The sequence below is a fragment of the Crocodylus porosus genome, unplaced genomic scaffold, assembly GCF_001723895.1.
Source record: "Crocodylus porosus isolate Cpor-Errol unplaced genomic scaffold, CroPor_comp1, whole genome shotgun sequence".
NCBI classification, from domain to species: Eukaryota; Metazoa; Chordata; order Crocodylia; family Crocodylidae; genus Crocodylus; species Crocodylus porosus.
This window is the reverse complement of record NW_017728948.1, coordinates 51413994-51433342: the sequence shown is the minus strand read 5'-3', so window position 1 is coordinate 51433342 and position 19349 is coordinate 51413994. Positions and strand designations below refer to the sequence as shown.

Here is a 19349-nt window from a genome sequence, read left to right as displayed (position 1 = left end):
GGGCGGGGGTGACCCGCAGCTCGCTCGGCGCTGAGGCACCTTCCAGCGCCAGCGGCGCCAGCTCGGACCCGACCGCCCAGGTAAGTGCGGGGCAGGGCGGGCCGGGGGGGCTTGCAGCCCGGCTCCTCCGCGCGCTTGCCAGCCCTGCCGTGTGCTCAGGGCACCGGCGGAAGGGCCGGCGAGCAGGTGGCCTGCTGGTCCCCGGGCTGTGTAGGGGCTGCAGCCGCACGGGGTCCTAGAGAGGCTCACGGAGAAGCGGGGACCGCCCGCCAGAGGGCGTGCAGTGCAGCCCCTGCCTGCGGCCGGACCATCCCGTACCGCCCTCGCCTCAACTCTGCTGAGACCACCCACCCCGGCACGGCGGGGCAAGGAGCGCGCCCCTCTCTAAGGTCCCGGGGCGAAATGCTTTGATCCTGATGCTCTGGGGCAGAGCCCTGGTGGTTTTGCAGGCTGGTGGCTTAGGGAGAGAAGCCATTTGAAAGATTTGAAATGTCTGCCCTTCAGCAAAGTGTTCTGGGATGCGACAGTGAAAAAGCATGTGAAAGAACCAAATCAGTTAGCCTTGGCTTGCCTTCTCCTCCCCGGGAGGGCTGAGAATACTTTTATATGTAATAATTTTAATTACTGGCCATCTGGGTAGTAGCTGGGTGAGCTCACATAGTGCCCTAACACAGGCTTCCTTTCCAAATGTTCATGTACCTGTCTCTTGGTGTAAACTGTTTGGTATAGTAAGTGTATATCAGACTTGAATTGATTTAATGTGCATCTCAAAATTCAACTCCAAAGTACTTCTTCAGCATCATCTTGGAAGTCTAGCAAACAAAAACATTTAAGACCAAAAGTCTGACCATAGATAGAAAGAAGTTCAAGTAAAGCTACCCTGTGGATGCTTGACCATTCTTATGGACACAAATGCTGTAGAGTATAAAATCTTGCATTTTGTACAGTGTGATGGTAGAGTAAATTGTGTTTCTTCTGGGATTAGTGCTCACAACTGTTCACCAAGTGATTAACAAATTGTCACCTTCTATTGTTAGTACTTAGTATATTTTCATCTTTAAGGGGACAGGGAGGTAATGTACCTTTGTCTGCTCTGGCACGCTGGAAATCCGGTGCATCAGAGCAGACTCAGTTAATTGAGTCTGTGGTGCACACTAGCTGACACACCTGGCACTGTGTCACATGCATTTGTATAAATGGCAAAATGTGCATCAGTGTGCAGAAAATGTTGGTGGTGTGCTTTTGAACTAAAACATCTATGTGTTTTAGTTCAAAAGTGTGCTGGCACCATTTTCTCAGTACTGGTGTGCAGTTTGCCATTTATACAAATGCATTCACGCCACTCCAGTGCATACATGTGTAAAAATGCCCATAGAGTCATAGAGAAGTAGGGCTAGAAGGGATCTCTAGAGATTATTAGTCCAACCCCTGGACTGAGGTAGGATCATCCTTAGCCAAATTACTTCATTCAAACATAATCTAAACTCTACATAAGACTGCCGTCAACCCAGACACAACATAGACCTAACACCCTAACTTGCCACAGGTAAAGCAGGGGAACCATGGCAGCCAATGTCCTGCTTCTATACAATGTTGTCAGTATCACTCAAGAGATTGCAGGTAGAGAGCCATGCCCTCTGCTACAGAGGAAGGCAAAACCTGCCGCAGTCCATATAAATCTGACCATGGGATAAGATTCCTTCCTGACCCCAAATATGGGGATCAGTCTGGAAGGGCAAGAGGAACCATGGTAGCCAGGAACCTCTGAGCGGAGGGGCAAGGCCTTCTAGCCAGGAACCTCTGGCTTTGCTCCCAACAGGAATACTGGCACATTTCAGTCAAAGTCCCAACCTTGGCTGTAGCTAACACCCCATGCCTCTGGGAAGGCTTAAGAACTCTCTAACACGTATAGCAGAAAAAGTGTGTGTGTTGGGGGGGGAGTGGACCAGGAAGGCCCACAAGCATGGGAAATGCCCATGGTATAGCACAGGCCTTGATCATCCCCACCTGGCTGCTGCCCAACCTCTTTTTGAATGCCTACAGTGATGGGGAGTCCACAGCTTCCCTAGGTAGTCTATTCCACTGCCTCTCTGTTTTTACAGTGACAATTTTTTTCTGGATATCCAGTGTAAACTTACTTTGCTGTGACTTCAAGCCATTAGTCCGCATTCTCCTTTCTGCAGCAAGAGAGAAAAGGTGCTTCCCCTTTTCTTTATAGCAGCCCTTCAAGGATTTGAAGACTGCTTTCATGCTAGTCACAAAACCATTGTAACTTCCTATGTGGTATGAATGCCATCTTTCGCTCTACTACTCTCTAGCTCTCTTTCATAGTTTCTAGGGTCGGAAAGGACCTGAGCAGATCATCCAGTCCGACCCCCTGCCATGGCAGGAAAGAATACTGGGGTCAAACAACCCCAGTAAGGTGTTCATCCAGCCTGCTCTTAAAGACCCCCAGGGTAGGAGCCAGCACCACTTCTCTTGGAAATTGGTTCCAGATCCTAGTCACCCTCACCTTGAAGTAGCGCCTCCTGATATCTAGCCTAAATCCACCCTCTGCCAGCTTGTGACCGTTATTCCTGGTCACTCCTGGTAGTGCTTGTGGGAACAGGGACTTCCCCAGTGCCTGCTGGTCCCCTCTGACTAGTTTGTAACAGGCTACTAGATCCCCCCTCAGCCTTCTCTTGTGGAGGCTGAACAGGTTCAGGTCCCGTAGCCTCTCCTCGTAGGGCCTGCCCTGCTGCCCCCGATCATGTGAGTGACCCTCCTCTTTAAACCACGTAACCCTTTTCTCCAGTGGTTACTCCCTGCTTCTCTCAGGCAAGAATGTGTTTTTCCTTCTCCGTGGATGTCACTTTCTTCTCACCCCCATTTTTTTCTCTGAGGACCACCCTCGCTCTTGTCTTTTCTAGATGGCTCTTCCCTGACTCACTCCTCTGACAGAGCTTTTCTCCCTTCCCACTTAGCAGATTCAAGGGTGGTTCCAGAAGTTCCAGACCCTCAAGTGTGTCATCTAGATCTTGCCTTGGGCACTGGAGCTGTGGATGGGGAACTGCTGTCCCCCTCTTATGATACTCTTACTCCCAGCCACATTGGAGACCTGTACAGGGACGGAGGGCAAGCAGAAAGTAGTGTGTGTGCTAGATAAAAGGAGCTATAAACTGTCTTTCTGACATGAATGATTGTAATGGTAGTGCATGCTTGTCTTCATCTGCCCAGTTTCGGGGCTTCTCTCCCTCCCTGCTCTTTTTTTTTTTTTCCTATTCCTCTACCCTCATACAGTTGGTTAGGGAGGAAGTCTTGAGGTGACCTTTGGCATCTCACTGTAGCTCTTCTTGATGGCTATGGCTCCTACAGGCCACACATTACATATGTTACACAATTAACTGGTTAGTTGTGCCATAGATTTAGACAGGCTATATCTGCAAAGCAATTATCACCCCATAAGCATGTCCATCCAGCTATGAAAAGAGCCAACTAGCTACAAAATCAGTGTTTGAAAATGTGTAACAGTGTTTTTTTTATAGCTGGTTTCTATCCAGCTTTAATTTAAATGTGTGGCAGGGCCCACAGAGTCAATCCTTGTGCTGTGCTTTTCTTATTTTTTTAGGGGTTTTCCCTTTGGTTTCAATTTCTAATTTTAACAAGTCAATTGTTATATTCACTCATATCTCTGTTCTTATAAGAAAGGAGGTGTTGCATACTCAGCTGTCTCGCAGAAGTAATAATGCTGTGCACTAAGGTTTTACATTAAGACAATGCTTTCAACATTGGGTTGCATGCTGAAATCATTCAGAAAATGAAAGCAGTGTAATCAGGCTAGGCACCTGGCTCTGACACTTTCCCATGTGATACTGTTACAGCTGTGATCGGCAGTCCCCCACACTAGATCACTCAAACTAACTGGGAAGTTGCTGCTAGTAGAATCTTTTTCGGGAAGGTCTCCTGGCAAAGACTTGCCCCCTTATCTGCCATAGCCTAGATTTCATAGAATTATAGGAAGTTAGGGTTGGAAGGGACCTCAGGAGGTCATCTAGAACAACCTCCTGCTCAAAGCAGGGCCATCCCCAATTAGATCATCCCAGCCAAACTCTGTCTAGCCGGGTCTTGAAACCCTCCAAGAACAGCGATTCCACCACCTCTCTGGTAACCTGTTCCAGTGCTTTACTACTGTCCTAGGAGAGAGTTTTTCCTCATATCTAACCTAAACTTCCCTTTCTGCAACTTGAGACCATTGCTTCTTGTTCTGTTGTTTGCCATCACTGAGAACAATCTAGCACCATCTTCTTTGGAACCCCCTTCAGGTAGTTGAAGTTTGTTGTTAAAGCCTCCCTCAGTCTTCTCTTCTCCAGACTAAATAAGCCTAGTTCCCTTGGCCTTTCCTCTTAAGTCATATGCCCTGACCATTTTTGTTTCCCTCCACTGGATTCTCCAATTTGTCTGCATCCTTTCTGTAATGGGGGGCCCAAAACAGTATTCCAGATGTGGCCTCATCAGTGCTGAATAGAGGGGAGTAATCACTTCCCTCAATCTCCTGGGAACACTCCTACTAGTTCAGCCCAGTATGCTATTAGCTTTCTTTGCAACAAAGGCACACTGTTGGCTTATTCAGTTTATTGTCCACTGTAAACCCCAGGTCCTTTTCTGCAGAGCTCCTGCTTAGCCAGTCAGTCCCCAGCCTGTACCAGTGCATGAGATTGTTTCATCCTGTTAAACCTTATTTCTTAGTGTTTCAGATATGAACAAGATCATCTCTTTCCCCCTGCTCCCAGATGTGAAGGTATAATTTTTTTTTGAATAGTTGAAAAGACTCTAGAATTATGTCTTTGATCTATTATATTACATTTTAATCATATATTGTAATTTACATTTTTACATTTTACCTATAATCCCAATCTAAAACTAACACAATATACAAGGAACCTATCTAATGTAGAACTAGTCTACTAGAACAGCACCCCTTTACATCAGGAGGAAAGTAGCTGGTGACACTGACTGACAGGTGAAAGAGTCGGATGATTGCCATCTGTTATATGGACATCAACAAACGCTCTGTTGTCTCTCACTGAGAAATATAGCTTTTTGTCCTCTACTGTATAATTGACCACATCACCTGAATCAGCCAGAGCTACCCTCTGGCAAAAAGAATGGGAGAAACTAGGTGACAAAGCTGTTCAATGGAGGAAGTGAGGAATTACTCCTAGTGAAGATTTAGCATCCAGTTCCAGTTACAAATGCCACACATGGCGGAGCCCAAACAGATTGAGAGTGGGTCACAACTGATGCAACTTTCTCATGAAATCCTGGTGCCTCTATGCAGCTGACCAATGTGTTTACTAGGAGGAGCAAACCATGGATCATCTCCTGTGATGCCCTATAGCTCCACAATGCACTCCACAAGATTTGGCAACATGAGCACCAGAAGCAGTGGCCTGTGCAGAATATTGGTAGCAGAACTTATAGGAAGGGGGGACTGGAGATAGGACAAGAAGAAGATTGTAAATTACATATTTTGAATTTAGTAATGTGAAGCATTGAGAGACCTAGATGGTCACTCATGATGGCTGAAAATTAAGATGGATAAAACAGTATGTTGCTCTACAATATTCTGTTCAGTAAGTAGATGTGATGAAACTGCAGCATCTTATGATTTGATGATAAGATCATGAGGAAGAAGCAAATTTCACCATTGCAGAAGTTCGAAGAAGCATGGGAAAAAACAACAAAGGGTTTTTAAACCTGAAAGCTTGCTAAAAAATTTTCCCCCAACTATTTAAGTTGGTCTAATAAAAAATATCAAATTCACCCAAAGAACCTTGTCTGCCTATGTCCTTAGACCAACATGGCTATAACCTACACCCCTGGAGAAAAGCTTGTATTTTTCCCCCCAGTGCATTGTTTTGTTCTACATTAGACTAGTCCCCTGTGGATTTTGTTAGTCTTAGATTGGCCTTAAATGTAAAATGTAAAAATATTTTAATTTTTATGCAAACATTTATCTCAAATATGCAAAACACTTTCTATTTATAAGGAAATAGAACTTTGTACTTTGTTCTGTCTGCATAAGGATTGTGAAAAGATGTCTGTAACTTCAGTGAATCAATGGTTGTTCTCTGTTGCTTTTGTCTGCTTTCTATTCTCCTTTTCCCTTTTTATGACTGAAGTTTACACTCTGGTTTAAAAAATGAAATGCTACAAGTTTGTGTATAAAGACTTCATTATAAAAAAGGAGAGAAAGTATAGAGCTCAACTGGTTAAACAAGAGTAATACTTTGGCATGGCAAGGTGAAGCAGAAATTTCCTGCAAGGTGGCAAAGATACATTTAACAGATTTGATAGGTGCTAGGGCTGAAAGAGACCTCGCAAGATCATTAGGTCCAGCCCCCTACCCAAAGGGCAGGAAGTCATCCGGGTGTTTCTTGAACATAGCCAGAGTAGGAGCTTGCACCACTTCTGGGGAGAGCCTATTCCACTCTGGAGACTCAGATGGTAAAGCGGTTTTTCCTTCTGTCCAATCTAAAATGGTCTTCCAGCAGTTTGTGACTGCTAGACCTTGCCTTTCCTATGGTGCTCTGGTGAAAAAATGTTCTGCCATTTCCTGATGCACACCCCTTATATACTCATAGGCTGCCACCAAGTTACCCCTGAGCCTTCACTTCTCCAGGCTGAAGAGTCCCATGCCTCTCAGCCTCTCCTCATAAGGCCTCCTCTCTTGACCTCTAATCATGTGCGTGGCTCTCCTCTGGACTCGCTCAAGCTTCTCCACATCCCTTCTAAAGTGTGGAGCCCAGAACTGGATGCTGTACTTCAGCTGTGGCCTCACCAAGGCTGAATAAAGTGGGAGGATGACTTCTTGGGTCTTGCTTGAGATGCAAGGCAGGGTTTTGTTTGCTTTGCTGGCTGCAGCATCGCATTGGTGGCTTATGTTCATCCTGTGACCAGTCATGTGTGAACCACTGGATATTTGTGAAGTAACACTTGTACTCCTGCTCATGCCCTGCTCGGTCCATCCTCTGGAGACTGTCTGCCTCAGAGCCTGGAGGCTGTTGTGGACCCCTATCACACTACCTCAAGAGACCTCTTGCATGGGCCCCAAGGGGTAACCCCATGGCTGGGTCCACCTTGTGTTGGATGGCCCCAACCTTGTGGTGGGCCACCCATAGGATGACCCCAATGAGGTCCTGCACCCCCTGTTGGATTGTGGGACCAGCCAGGTAGTTGTGGCTTAACACCTTGGGGGAGAGGTTAGAAAGAACCATGTTACTAAAACCTTCCCATATGCTCTCCAAGTCAAAGGCTTTGATCTCATGGGCTTGCTGCTCCAGCAGGCTCCATATCTGCTTTGTGCACTCCTGCAGCACCGGCATCTCCTTCCCAAGTTTCTGTTCCAGGAGGGCCCTGCAAAGAGACACCCTCTGCTCAAGCTCACACAGCTCCTGGTCATGTTGGGCCTCAGCCTGCATCTTGATTTTACTCTGATACATGTTCAGCAGCTTCAGTTCATGTGCAGCTGCATCTTCAAAACCTGGCACTCTGCTTCCTGTGCCTTGTCCAGATGCAGAGCTTGTGTTGAGAGCATTTCATTAATGCTGTGATTGTACTGCTTGGCAAGGATGGCCAGCTTGCACATCTGCTCCTCCTTGAGCCATTTCAGCACTGCTTTGTGCTTGCTCTTTGGCATGGTCTCCAGCAGATAGTTTCTCAAGGCTTTGTACTGCCATGTCTGAATCTGGCATGTGTCCTGGAACTGCTTCTTGATCTATAGCTCTTTGGACTTCAGGCTCTTGGGCTGACCTTCATGACATGCTTGTACTGTAGTTCCCTCTCATGCTGCCTGTTGTACTCCAGCTGGTTGGTGAGCTCAGTCTAGTGCTGCAGGTAGATTAGCTTGCAGTGCATTTTCTGGGTGGTGCTGAGGTGGTGGAACTCCAGATTCTGCATGGATTTGTGTTGGCACAGCAGCATCTGCATCTTGTCCAGCTCCTCCCAAGCAAGGTCTTGCTCCAGTTGTGGTGCCCCAGGAGCATTATTTGCTTGAAGTGGAGGCATTTCAGCTCCAGGTACTGCTGCTGGTGGTTCAGTAGGTTGGCCTCCTCCTCTGACTGGAAATGCTGGATGTTCTCTTCTGCTTGAAAAGCCACTCATGCTTCTCCTTCAGGGTGCTCTCGTTCTCATTCAGCTCCTCTTTGAACTGCTCTTTGCGGAGGTTATATTCTCTCTTCTGCAATTCCAGGAAGCTGTTCAATTCCTGCTTCTGTTGGGCCTGAATGTGTTGTTGAAGCTTCTTCTCTTCATTAGCCATCACTTTGGGCTCCTTTACTGTGGCTGCTTGGTGCTTTTTAATTAGCTTTGTCATTTCAGCAGTAAAGTTGTTGCGCTGTGTTTCAAGATCTTTGTCCAACCTGAGGCGATGCTTATCCATCTATGCCTTCAGTCTGTTTTCCAGTGCCATCAGCTGTTTCTGGTGCTGTCATCTCATGCATTAATTCCCTTCAGTCAATGGACCATGAATATGTATGGGAACAAAGTAGCTGTTAATTAGGCACAACTCTCCAGGAATCTCTCATGCTCTCCTCACCACTGAATCTGGGCTCAAGAAACTTTTTATGATTTAATGAACAATGGATGTCAATTTAACACATGTTCCCCACGTTTATTATTCCCTTCCTTAGCCTAGAAAATCATTCTGATCTCCTTTCCTGTCTTGCATAATTTCTGGACTATCACAGTTACAACATCACTCTTAAACTACCTTTCTGATCCCATCTTTTCACATGCTTTGTTTAGAAAAGAGAATACATAGAAATATGTAGGGTAGAAAAGCTGACATTCAGCTGGAATACATGTGCAGTTTCTATCTTAATGAGATGGGGAAACAGACAGTGGTGACTGATAACTGAATACTAATGCCAGCAATTTTAAATCAGCTTATCTCAGGTTCTGACTTGGGCAATGTTTCATGGAAAGGATAAATACAATGTGATATAACATGCTACGCAAAACTAAAATAGTGAAATACAAGCCTGGGTTTGGGATTAATTTTATAAGAGAGAAAAAGAAAGGTTTTTTGTATTGGAGAGGCAGGAGTTTCTTGAAAGTGTGAGAAATAGCAGACCTGAGAGGGCTAAGAGAAATGTATTCCCATTTTTTTCTAATGGAGCTAACACAGCAGAGATCCTGCTGCACTGAAGTAGGGTGGTGATATCCTTGAAAGGTGAGAAGATAATTCAACAGAATAAAGCCTCTGGAGGAATTCTTAGGGATGATATCAGGAGTATAAACCCAGTCTAATACTGTTCCCACAAGCAGTAATTTATTATCCAGTAATTTATAAGCATTTAAAGTAGAAAAACCAAATGTTTGAGATCAGGTTGAGTGACATAACAGGATCCCACTGGGATCATCTACAGCCAGTTTCACTAAACTGATTAGCTCATGAACTTCAGATTCCCACGGGGAAAATGTGTAAAACCTAGCACCCATGTCAGGGCCCCAGAACCCTACTGCACCGATCTTAAGAGCTGGCAGGTTTTGTAGCTGCAGCAGGGCCCAGCAGCCAGGCCTGTTGACCTGGTGGAGGAGGCAGCATGCCCTAGGTTTCTTTTAAAATAATATGGTCACCTCCCATCCAACTCTGTAAATATGCTGTGGAGGCTACTCTGTAGCATCCCTTGAGACCTTGTTTTTTTGGTGTGCTTGAGAGTGGCTGCTATGGATATCCTTGGAGCAGGGTCACTTAGCCTGTTTCCAGGTGTGAAGCATGTCAGTAGGAGGTGGTAGAAGGGGTATGTTTAGGAGTGTTCTGGCTAGAGCATGCTACCACTGTAGTGCAAATGTTTTTTCAATGTCTTGTCAGAAATGGTCACTTCCTTGAACAATAGGATTCTGTGACGGGAGAAGAAAAACCCACACAATCAAGAGGCTACCTCACTTTTATTTCATAAAACATGTGCTGGTTAAGAGGGAAAAGAATGTTTATCTTTGTCAGAGATAATACTTAAATTTCTTATATTAATGTGGTTTTTCAGTCCTACATCTGGATTCACCACTGGCATAACTTAAGGTTAATTCCTCACAAGAGATCCTGTAACAATGTTAAAATGAAAACAAAAATATAATTCCTCCAAGTATCTCTCCTGAAAAGCAATGCATTGTGAAAGTTTACGACCAAAAAAATCTCATATTAACTAATGTCTTTTTGGTGTAATCCTAATTGTAATGAACACAGTTCAGGTATACAGTAAAAGGAAAAACATTCTTTTGTAAATAGCTAAAATGGTAAAACTCAATAGACAAAACTCAAAATAATAGATTAAATTTATGCTTAATATACAATAGTATTAGTTCTATGACTCATATTGTAACCTAATATTCGTTCTAGTGCTTAATCCAGGATGTTAGTTGTAGCAGGCCATACTGTTGCTTTTTCTCAGCTGAAGCTGTCTGTACTAGATTTAAATTGGGAGGATGTGGTATTGGAGGATGTGGTGTTTGAGCACGAAAAAAAAAAAAGAACAGTGTATCAGCTCTGTGGCACTGTCCTTTAAACCCACTCTACATGATAGTGAAATCAACTGGTTACAATGTTAATCTTATCAGTATTAGATTACTGGCATCTCCATGGGAGAGAAGGAAAAAGCATACTGTTACGGAGACCCTGGAGTGTCAGAAAATTAGGGAAACAGCAGGTATTTCACAAATATAAGATTTTTGGCTTATTTCTTAAGATTTAAGTGGATATGCAGGGAGTCCCTATTTCACAAAAAAGGGACATATCCTGATGAAATGATGTAGTGGAAACTTGGCAAACAGGAACTTGTAGTGTTTCCTGTCCCTAAAATCATCTGGCCCACTCATTTCAGTATCTGCACGAGCATGAGAGGCAAGGTTTGAAGTCAGTCTTGTACATGCATGCCAGGAAGCAATAATTATCCAGTGAAAATACATCCAAATATTCCACGATAGCATAATGAAGACATTGAGGGCATGTCGAGATGAGCGCGCACGTGCCTCTTGTCTTGTCTCAACCCCCTTTTTAAAGCAAATGAAGCTTCATTCAAAGCCTCTCACAACCTGCTTCCTCTAACATTCTTCTCCCAACCTTTTGCACAGGGCTACTGAAACAGCTCTTCACACAACTGAGCTGCTTGTTGGCTTTTCATTACCCAATCCCTATCTGGCCCATCTCAGATGAGAAGGAGGTATACAAAGATATAACAATAGAAATCAATCAGTAGCCATGTGCAAAAGGTTGGGGGAAGAATTTTAGAGTTAAGTGTATGTCTAACCTGCTCTTAAAAACATCCAAGGATGACAATTCCATGACCTCTCTGATTTAAACATTGGAACTAGCTACCCAGTCTCAAAGTGGGAAAGCTCATCTCAGCATCACACCTAAGTTTCTCTTTTTGCAATTTGAGACTGTTGCTTTTTGTTCTGTCCTCTGTGGCCACAGAGAATAGTCCATCACCATCTTCTGTATAAACGCCCTTTAGATATTTGAAAATTGTATCTATATCTCTTCTCCAGGCCGATTAATCCTTGTTCATTCACCTTTTCCTCGTCAGTCACGTTTCCTAGATATCTAATAATTGTTGTTGCTCTCTGCTGGAATTTTTCCTGTTTGTTCATGTCTTTCATTAAGTATGGTGCCCAAGACAGGATGTACTACCCCAAGTGAGGCTATAACAGTATCAAAAAGAACAGAAGAATTGCTTTCCTTGACTGAAAAGGGACACTTGTGTTCATATATCCCAGATTCTTTGTTTTGTATTCAGATTATAATCCACTATCATCCTGGTCCTTTTCTGCAGTAGCCAGTCATTCCTCAGTCTGTATTTGTACATGCAATTATTCTATTTCAAGTTCATACTGAATTTCATTTGATAAATCTCAGACCATTTTTCTAGGTCAGTCTGAATCCTCATCTTACTCAGCAATATGGCTGAAACTCCAATTTTGTCATTTGCAAATTTTAACAGGTGTGCACTCAATCCCATCCTTCAAATCATCAGACAATACCAGGTCCCTGAGAAACTTCACTAAATCTTCCCTCCAAAATAGGCAGACATTAACCCACTGCAAACTACTCTGAGTACAATGATCCAACTTGTTATGTATCCATTATAAAATGAATGCTTGGTCCTCTGAGTGACTTGGAGTTCTTAGGTTAGTATGCAATAGCAACTGACATACTGTTCAGTTCCCAAGAGAGCAAAGTTCTGCCTCTTGGGGTACATCCAACAATGCAAGCACATGTGCTTGAAGCAGCTCAGATAGAAGCAGTGCAAATTTGAGCCAGGGCTTTTTGCCTCAGCGCATGTGCTCAGACATGCACTTCATTGAGGAGCAAATTGTGCCACTTGGGGCAAAATAACCCTGCTCGGCTCCTCCCAGATTTGCAGCCAGGGGGAGCTAGAGCCCGGGCCCAGTACCTGTGTTGTCCCCAACAGTATAAAAAGCTGCCCTGTGCTGGCCCCATCCATACAAAAAGCTGCCCTGGCAAGCAACTCAGGGCTACTTGCTTTCAGGAGCTTCTGGGACTTGGCCACTTGGTACCTGGTGATGTGGAAGCCTACCAGTGTCTCTATCATCATGATAAAGTAAATTCTAAATAGTTATATGTGTTGATGTGTACTTTTGGTTTTCTTTGCACATGATGGGTGTGTGATGGGGGGATGTTGTGTTTGCAGGAAGAGGATGGGAAAGGGTGTGGGGGAAGGTGGGAGGCTGTGTGTGGAGGGATGTGGGTTGGTGTGTGGGATGGTCTGGGGTGCTGGGGGGACTGTGGGTGTGAGGGACCTTGTGGGAGGGCTGCTTAGGAGGGGTGGGTCCCCTGGCCCCCACAGGATGCAGGCCCCCCCACAGCACATAGAATGCCCCCCCACAGGGCCCCAGCCCCCCATGCCCATGGTCCCAGCTCCCCCTGGAGGGCCACAGCCACCCCACCCAGGGCCCATAACTTACCTTTAGCAGCAGCAGCAGGAATGGGGCGCTCTGAGCCATGGCAGCAGGACCTGGTGCGGCACATGGGGACTGCATGCCGGGCCCAGCCAGGTCTTGCCAGCCCTTGGGTTTCTCTGCTGCCTGGCAGGGCTGGTCCATGGTGACAGGACCTTGAGCAAGATGTGGGGACCATGTGCTGGGCCCAGCTGGGTCCTGGGGCCTGTCTGCCACCCGGCCGGGCCGGGCTGTTCATGGTAGTACCTGGCGCGGCACATGGGGACCACCATCCTTGGGGCCCCTCTGCTGCCTGGCCAGGCCATTCCCATGGTGGCAGGACCCAGTACGGTGCCTGGGGACCACATGCTGTGCCCAGATGGGTTCTGCCGGCTTTGGGGCTGCTCCTGCTGCCCAGCCGGGCCATTCCCATGGTGGCAGGACCCATGCGAGGAGCCCCGGGGCTGGCAGGGCCCAGGGAACAGCCTAGGGCAAGCAGCTTCTAACGGGAACAGCCCCAGGGGCAGCAGAATCTGGCTGGGCCTGGCATGCTGTCCCTGCGTGCTGTGCCACACCACACTGTGCTGCACCAGGTCCTGCCTCTGCCTTGCTGTGCTTGTGGCGGGGTGACATGTGGCAGTACATGGGCCAGCCCCGTGTGGCTCACTAGTCCAGTTTTGCACCAGAGTGGGTCACAGAGCTCCGGGAGGCACTGGTTCTGTGCGTGCCTCAGGTGCAAAGCTGGACTAGTGAGCCGCACAGGGCTGGGCTGGGTCCATACCCACCCGCAGCCCTGGGCACGTCCCTCCTTCCCCCTTACCTTGGACAGCACAGGGCCTGAGGCAGCAGGAGAATGAAAGAGATGCTCTGGCTAACACCAGAGCATCTCTGTTGGAGGACTGACTCCCTGGCACGGTCTTGAACTGTTCCTTGCTCTGCTCATCTGCAGAGCAGTTTTTTTTTTTTAGAACCGTGGATATCTTTTTTTTTTAAAAAAAAAAAAATCATGCCCTTTTATTGAGACTTAAAAAAATACTAATTTATAATACCAAGTATTGATAAGATCTCATAAAATTTTATGTGCAGTTCTGGTCACCTCTGTTCAAAACAGATTAATTTAATTTGGAACAGATGCAGAGAAGGACTCTCTGAATGATTAGAGGATGGAGAATGTGTCCTGTGAGATGAGGTTAAAGGAGCTTGGTGCATATACTTTAGCAAAACAAAAAGTTGAAACATTCTTTATAAATACATTTCAGGGCAGATTATCAGGGAAGGAAAACTATTTAAATGAAAAGACATTATTGGTTCCAAATCAAATGGGCACAAATTGGTCATGAATAAGTTTTAGGTTAATGGAAATTTAGAAGGTTTTTGTTTCCATTAGAGAAGTGAAGGTTTGGAATAGTCTTCTGAACAAAGTAGTTAAGAGTAAGGGATCTGACTTGATTCAAGATGAAGCTTGAGAAATGTATGGAGGAGATAAAGGTGTCCTTGGAGTAGTTAATTAGAGCATGTAACATGTGGCTTTAAGTCAGGGGAGGGATATTATTTTGAGCAGAGGGATGCTTACTGAGTTTCGGCAAACCATCAAGGGCCGTGTGATAGGCAGCCCAGGGCAGATTAATATTAATTTTCTAAATTTTTTAGGGGCCCCATGGGCCAGATAGTGGCCTGGCAGGCTGCATCTGGCACCCAGGCCGCATTTTGCCCATCCCTGCTTTAAGTGTTTGATATTATCATAAAGAGCTTGAAAGAAAACTTGATTGCTGTCTGGGTTGTTTGCATATGTGGTATCAGGTGGTGTGGGGATTTTTCACCTGGCTTACAGGGAGAACAGGAGTTGGGGGCAAAGGTTAAAGCTAGACAAAATAGTCCCAGGTTGGGTGGCAGGTAGTTTCCTGAGGGTTGGTGTAAGTTGAATGTTGGTGCTAGGCTTGCAGTATCTTAGGGCACTTGCCCTCAAAACACAAGTTGGAGTTATGCTTTATTTCAGGCTACAAAGGATTATATGGCTTTCTTTGTACAAGTAAGGCAGGTTGGTATGAGTAGTCTGTTTTGGATTGGTTTTGCTTCACTTGTCTTTTTATCTACCTCTTGAATTTTTAAATGTTTACACTATTTGTTGGGAACAGCCTTTTGTTAATCCCGTGCTTCTGGGCTTCTCTTTGTTGCCAGCAGGAGCTATGGAGAGTTTTCTATTCTTCTGCTAAATACATTACTTGGCTTCTGGATTGTATGTATTTGTTTGTTTGTTTGCCTTTCTTCCTCCGGTACATGGTAGATAGGTAGGTGTTGCTCATGTGTTTAGGATTAAACACATCTACAGCCAACCAATTTACACTTTTTGATCACTAGGGTCAGAAAAGGGTGTTTTTTCTCTTCTTATGCAGGTTAGATTGTCCAGCAGTGTTGAAGGTATTTTACCTTTCTCTGTAGCTTACTTTGCCTAGCTAATTCCTTGCACTTGCAGGGGCAGCATTCCCCTCCTATAGTATACTTTAGGGTTCTTCCCCGCTCCTCCATAAAGCTAAATATCAAATTTGTGCTTTCTGGTTGAGTTTATGTGGATGTGCTTCCATACCCAGCTTCTGTTTTTGCAGTTGTTCTTCATTCATTTTCTGCTCATCTCAGCCCAGGGTCAATTTGGTTGTGAAAGTTGTTATCTCAGCCTTGGAGTGTCCTTGCTGCCCATCTGGCAGGATGTGTGCAATTCTCCTCCTCGTTATCTCCTATGTGTCCTAGGCCTCAGGGATTCTTCAGCCATCCATTAATTAGTTTACTGACTAGTAACTTACACATTTGGCATCTTGTTGCTTACATAAACAGTTCAATCTTTTTTTTCCTGTCTCTATGCCATTCTCTCACCATTCACCCTTTCACACACACTCCTACATAAAGGCCATGCAGAGTTTATTTACTTATGTCAAGCAGAAGGATACAAAATGAAGTTTTCAAGTTGCTTACAGGACAAGACTAACTTGGTTACGTTTCACTATTATTACACTCTGTGTTAACATTAGCTACATTAGTTCAGTTCATGTTACAGCCCTACTGGGTAAATGTTACGTACTTACCTGTGGTTGCAGGAGACTGGATTCCATGATATGGGTAGTCCTTCTAGTCACATGGCCCTATAGTTTTGAATGTGTTTTCTGAGCATTTAAGCATCCCATGCCCACTTCAAAAATGTGTGTAGTTACACTGTTGCCAATGATTCCCAATTTATATCAATGTCATTCTGACTCTTGTTACTGGAACTTCCACTAAAAGATTCAACTAGGCCTGTGGCTGTATTATCCTAAGCATTATATAAAATGATTATATAAAATTTATAAATTATTTAAAATAATAATAATTTTATATAATAAATAATAAAACTTATTTTTTAAATAATAAAATTTATAAAATATAAAATTATATAAAATGATGAGAGAGAATAAAACCCATCCTGAAAACAGCACAATGGTGATTTTTGTGACATAGTAGCTGGAACAAGGGTTTACCAAACTTGCCACACATGAGCTACTGTGCATTACTGAGTAGGAACAATTTTTAATCCCTGTTGAGTTCAGTAGGATTCATACTGGTGGCTTACATGTAAAAGGCTCTGCAGGTCACTGGCAGTTCCTACAGGTATCTAGTTCAAGTGTTGTACCTTCCAAAATGGAGGTTTGCTTTCAGGAAAAAAAAATCAAGCAGTGGTATTTCTGAAGCCTCATGTAGATGGGAACTTTTGCTTCTGGACACTGGACAAATTTCCCCCACATTGTTTGGTCTCAGATTCTTCGTCCCCACCTTGATTTTAAGCGGAAGCACTTTAACAAAACACAAATATACAGTATAATGAATCTACATTTGGCATCTACATTCATTTCTAAATATAAAGTTTAGTAATACAAAATCCTTAAAAAAATTACCACAGACTCTGCAAGCTAACTTTTATACAGTCATAGGTATGTACGTCTTCTCCCCCCCCGTTGATGTGGGTCATCAGTAGTGTTTTTAAATCCATAGACCTCTTTCACTTCCTGGAAAAGCATACTTTAATCCTCTCTATATATCAGCCCATACAAAAAAACAACATAAGCACATTGCCAGGGTATTTCACAACTACTGGAACTGTAAGCATCAGAATTATTTACTTTGATAGGAACAAATTGTTGTGTAGTGATTTACAGATAGTGTGACAATGTCTGTGTTCGAGTCATCTGTAGGTATTATGTCCATGATATCTAGATTTAAAAGGTTTGAACCAGAGAATTGCATGTCTCGGAATGGAACTGTGAACACCTATAAACTGCTTCTTGCGGGATTGTTAGTCGGTACCTGTCGCAATGCACTCAGGTGCCCTGCGCCTGAGAGTGGAGACTGCTCTGGGGAGACCCCTAGTGGCAGAAAGGAGGAGGCTCAGCTGCCAGTCACTAGGGCTGCACAGATGCTGGTTGCCAGGGCAACTGGTAAAACCAGCTGACCAGGAAGGGGCAGGGCTTATCCCTTCTTAAGCCCAGGTAGGAGGCCAGGAGGGCAGTCCCTCTCTAGCAGCTGTGGGAGTAGGGACTCAGCTCGGACAGACAGAGGGGAGGACTCTGGGACTGAGAGCATCCCCTGGTCACTGTTGAGGTTGGGGAGCCCTCCTTCCCCCCTGCTCCCTCACTCTCTAGTAGGGAGTAGATTTTTGTTTGACCGGACAGTTAAGTTTTTTATGTTGTAGCCCAGGGGCTTTGTTTTACATTTACTGTTTTGACCGGAGGACCGGGTGAGGCTACTGGGGTGGAGGAGGCCTCATAGGAGCTCTACGGTAGCGTGGGGTCTCCTGGTGCCGGAGAGGGTGCAGCTTTGTTTGGGGGTGTATTGGCCCCAGCCCCGGCGCTAGGGGGCAGCGAGGAGTCCCAGAGAGAGAGAAGGGGGTGGCAAGGAGCCCCAGAGCGAGTGAGAGAGGGGGCAGTGAGGAGCCCCGGGAGTAAAGAGGAGGGCCAGAACATAACAAGGCCCAGGTCAAACTACGTCAACTCTATCTGCAAGGCTTGGGCTGTGGTGTAGGAGAGGAAAAGGAGCTGCAGGTAGCGCCCCCGTCACCAGGGCGTGGAGAAATGGGCAGCTTCCTGCTGATTACAACCATCTTCTAATCAAGTAAGATCAGGGCGTGGCAGGAGAATAAGCAGGCAGTTGGCCATTACAGGAGGGTGGGGCCACTCCCAGAAAGGCTCCGATATTGATACTCCTGTCACAGTACCACAGAGCCACCTGGGCTAATGGGGCCATCTTCTGTAATTAGTTGTGGTACAAGGTGCTTTGGGTTAGAGTACAAGGCAGTCGACGGGAGAGAGACTTAACAGTGGGGGTCTACTACAGACCTCCCAACCAGGGGGAAGAGCTTGACCAGGAATTCTTAGGTCAGCTCACGGAGGTAGTGAAGGCTAAAGATGTGGTAGTCATGGGGGACCTAAACTTCCTGAATATCTGCTGGGAGGAGCAGTCAGCCAGGTCTGACTGCTCACGGAGGTTCTTAGACAGAGTGCAGGACCTCCGTCTAACCCAGGAGGTGCACAGCCCCACCGGGGGGACGCCCTGTTGGACCTAGTGCTGGCCACGGGTGATGACCTGGTGAGGGGGCTGCGGGTGCTTGACCACCTGGGTGACAGTGATCATCGCCTGCTGGAATTTACCATCCAGTGCAAGGTGGCAAAGGTATGCAGTGAGGCAGCAGCCCTAGACTTTAGGAGGGCAAACTTCAATGAGCTAAGGAGGATAGTTGGGGAAGCGCTGAAGTCCCAGAGGGGAGGGGAGCCAGATGTCCAAGGAGAGTGCCTGCTTCTTAAGGAGGTGATCCTCCAAGCCCAAAGGAAGGTAATCCCAACGAGGATCAAAGGGAGCAGGAGAGCACACAAGCCTCCATGGCTCACTAAAAGCATCCAGGAATGTCTCCTTGCTAAAAAGGAGGCATATACCCAATGGAAAGAAGGGGTCATCACCAGGAATGACTATTCTGCAGTCGCTCAGGGTTGTAGCGGGGCAGTTAGGAAGGCCAAGGCAAAGATGGAATTAGGACTAGCTTCTCAGATTAAGGACAATAAGAAGTTCTTTTTTAAATACATAGGGGGCAAAAAGAAGTTCCCGGGTAATGTGGGGCCCTTGCAGGGTGCGTTAGGAAATTTGGTCATCACACCAGAAAACAAAGCTAACATGTTTAACAATTTCTTTGCCTCCATCTTCCTAAGTAGGAACCAGAACAGCCACCTCCCTTCTGGGCCCCCCTCGCGCCCCAGGGGAGGCACACCTGGGCCAAAGGTTAGCGTGAAACTAGTTAAGGGGCTTCTGGAGGGACTGGACATGTTCAAGTCAGCAGCCCGGACAATCTCCACCCTAGAGTCCTAAAGGAATTGGCCGAGGTCATTGCAGGACCCCTGGCA

At 45.7% G+C, this 19349-nt stretch overlaps 1 protein-coding gene and 1 pseudogene across 2 annotated transcripts in view; one reads left to right on the top strand and one right to left on the bottom strand.

Moving 5' to 3' along the window:
* Position 1: 1 nt before the first annotated feature.
* Positions 2–19349, top strand: part of TEC (tec protein tyrosine kinase) — an 89315-nt gene continuing 69967 nt past the window's right edge. For both annotated transcript variants that reach the window (XM_019553236.1, XM_019553234.1), the window contains exon 1: positions 2–80. The gene's annotated coding sequence lies outside the window, so the exon portion shown is untranslated. The remainder of the gene's footprint in view (positions 81–19349) is intronic.
* LOC109321850 lies at positions 7062–8476 on the bottom strand (annotated as a pseudogene).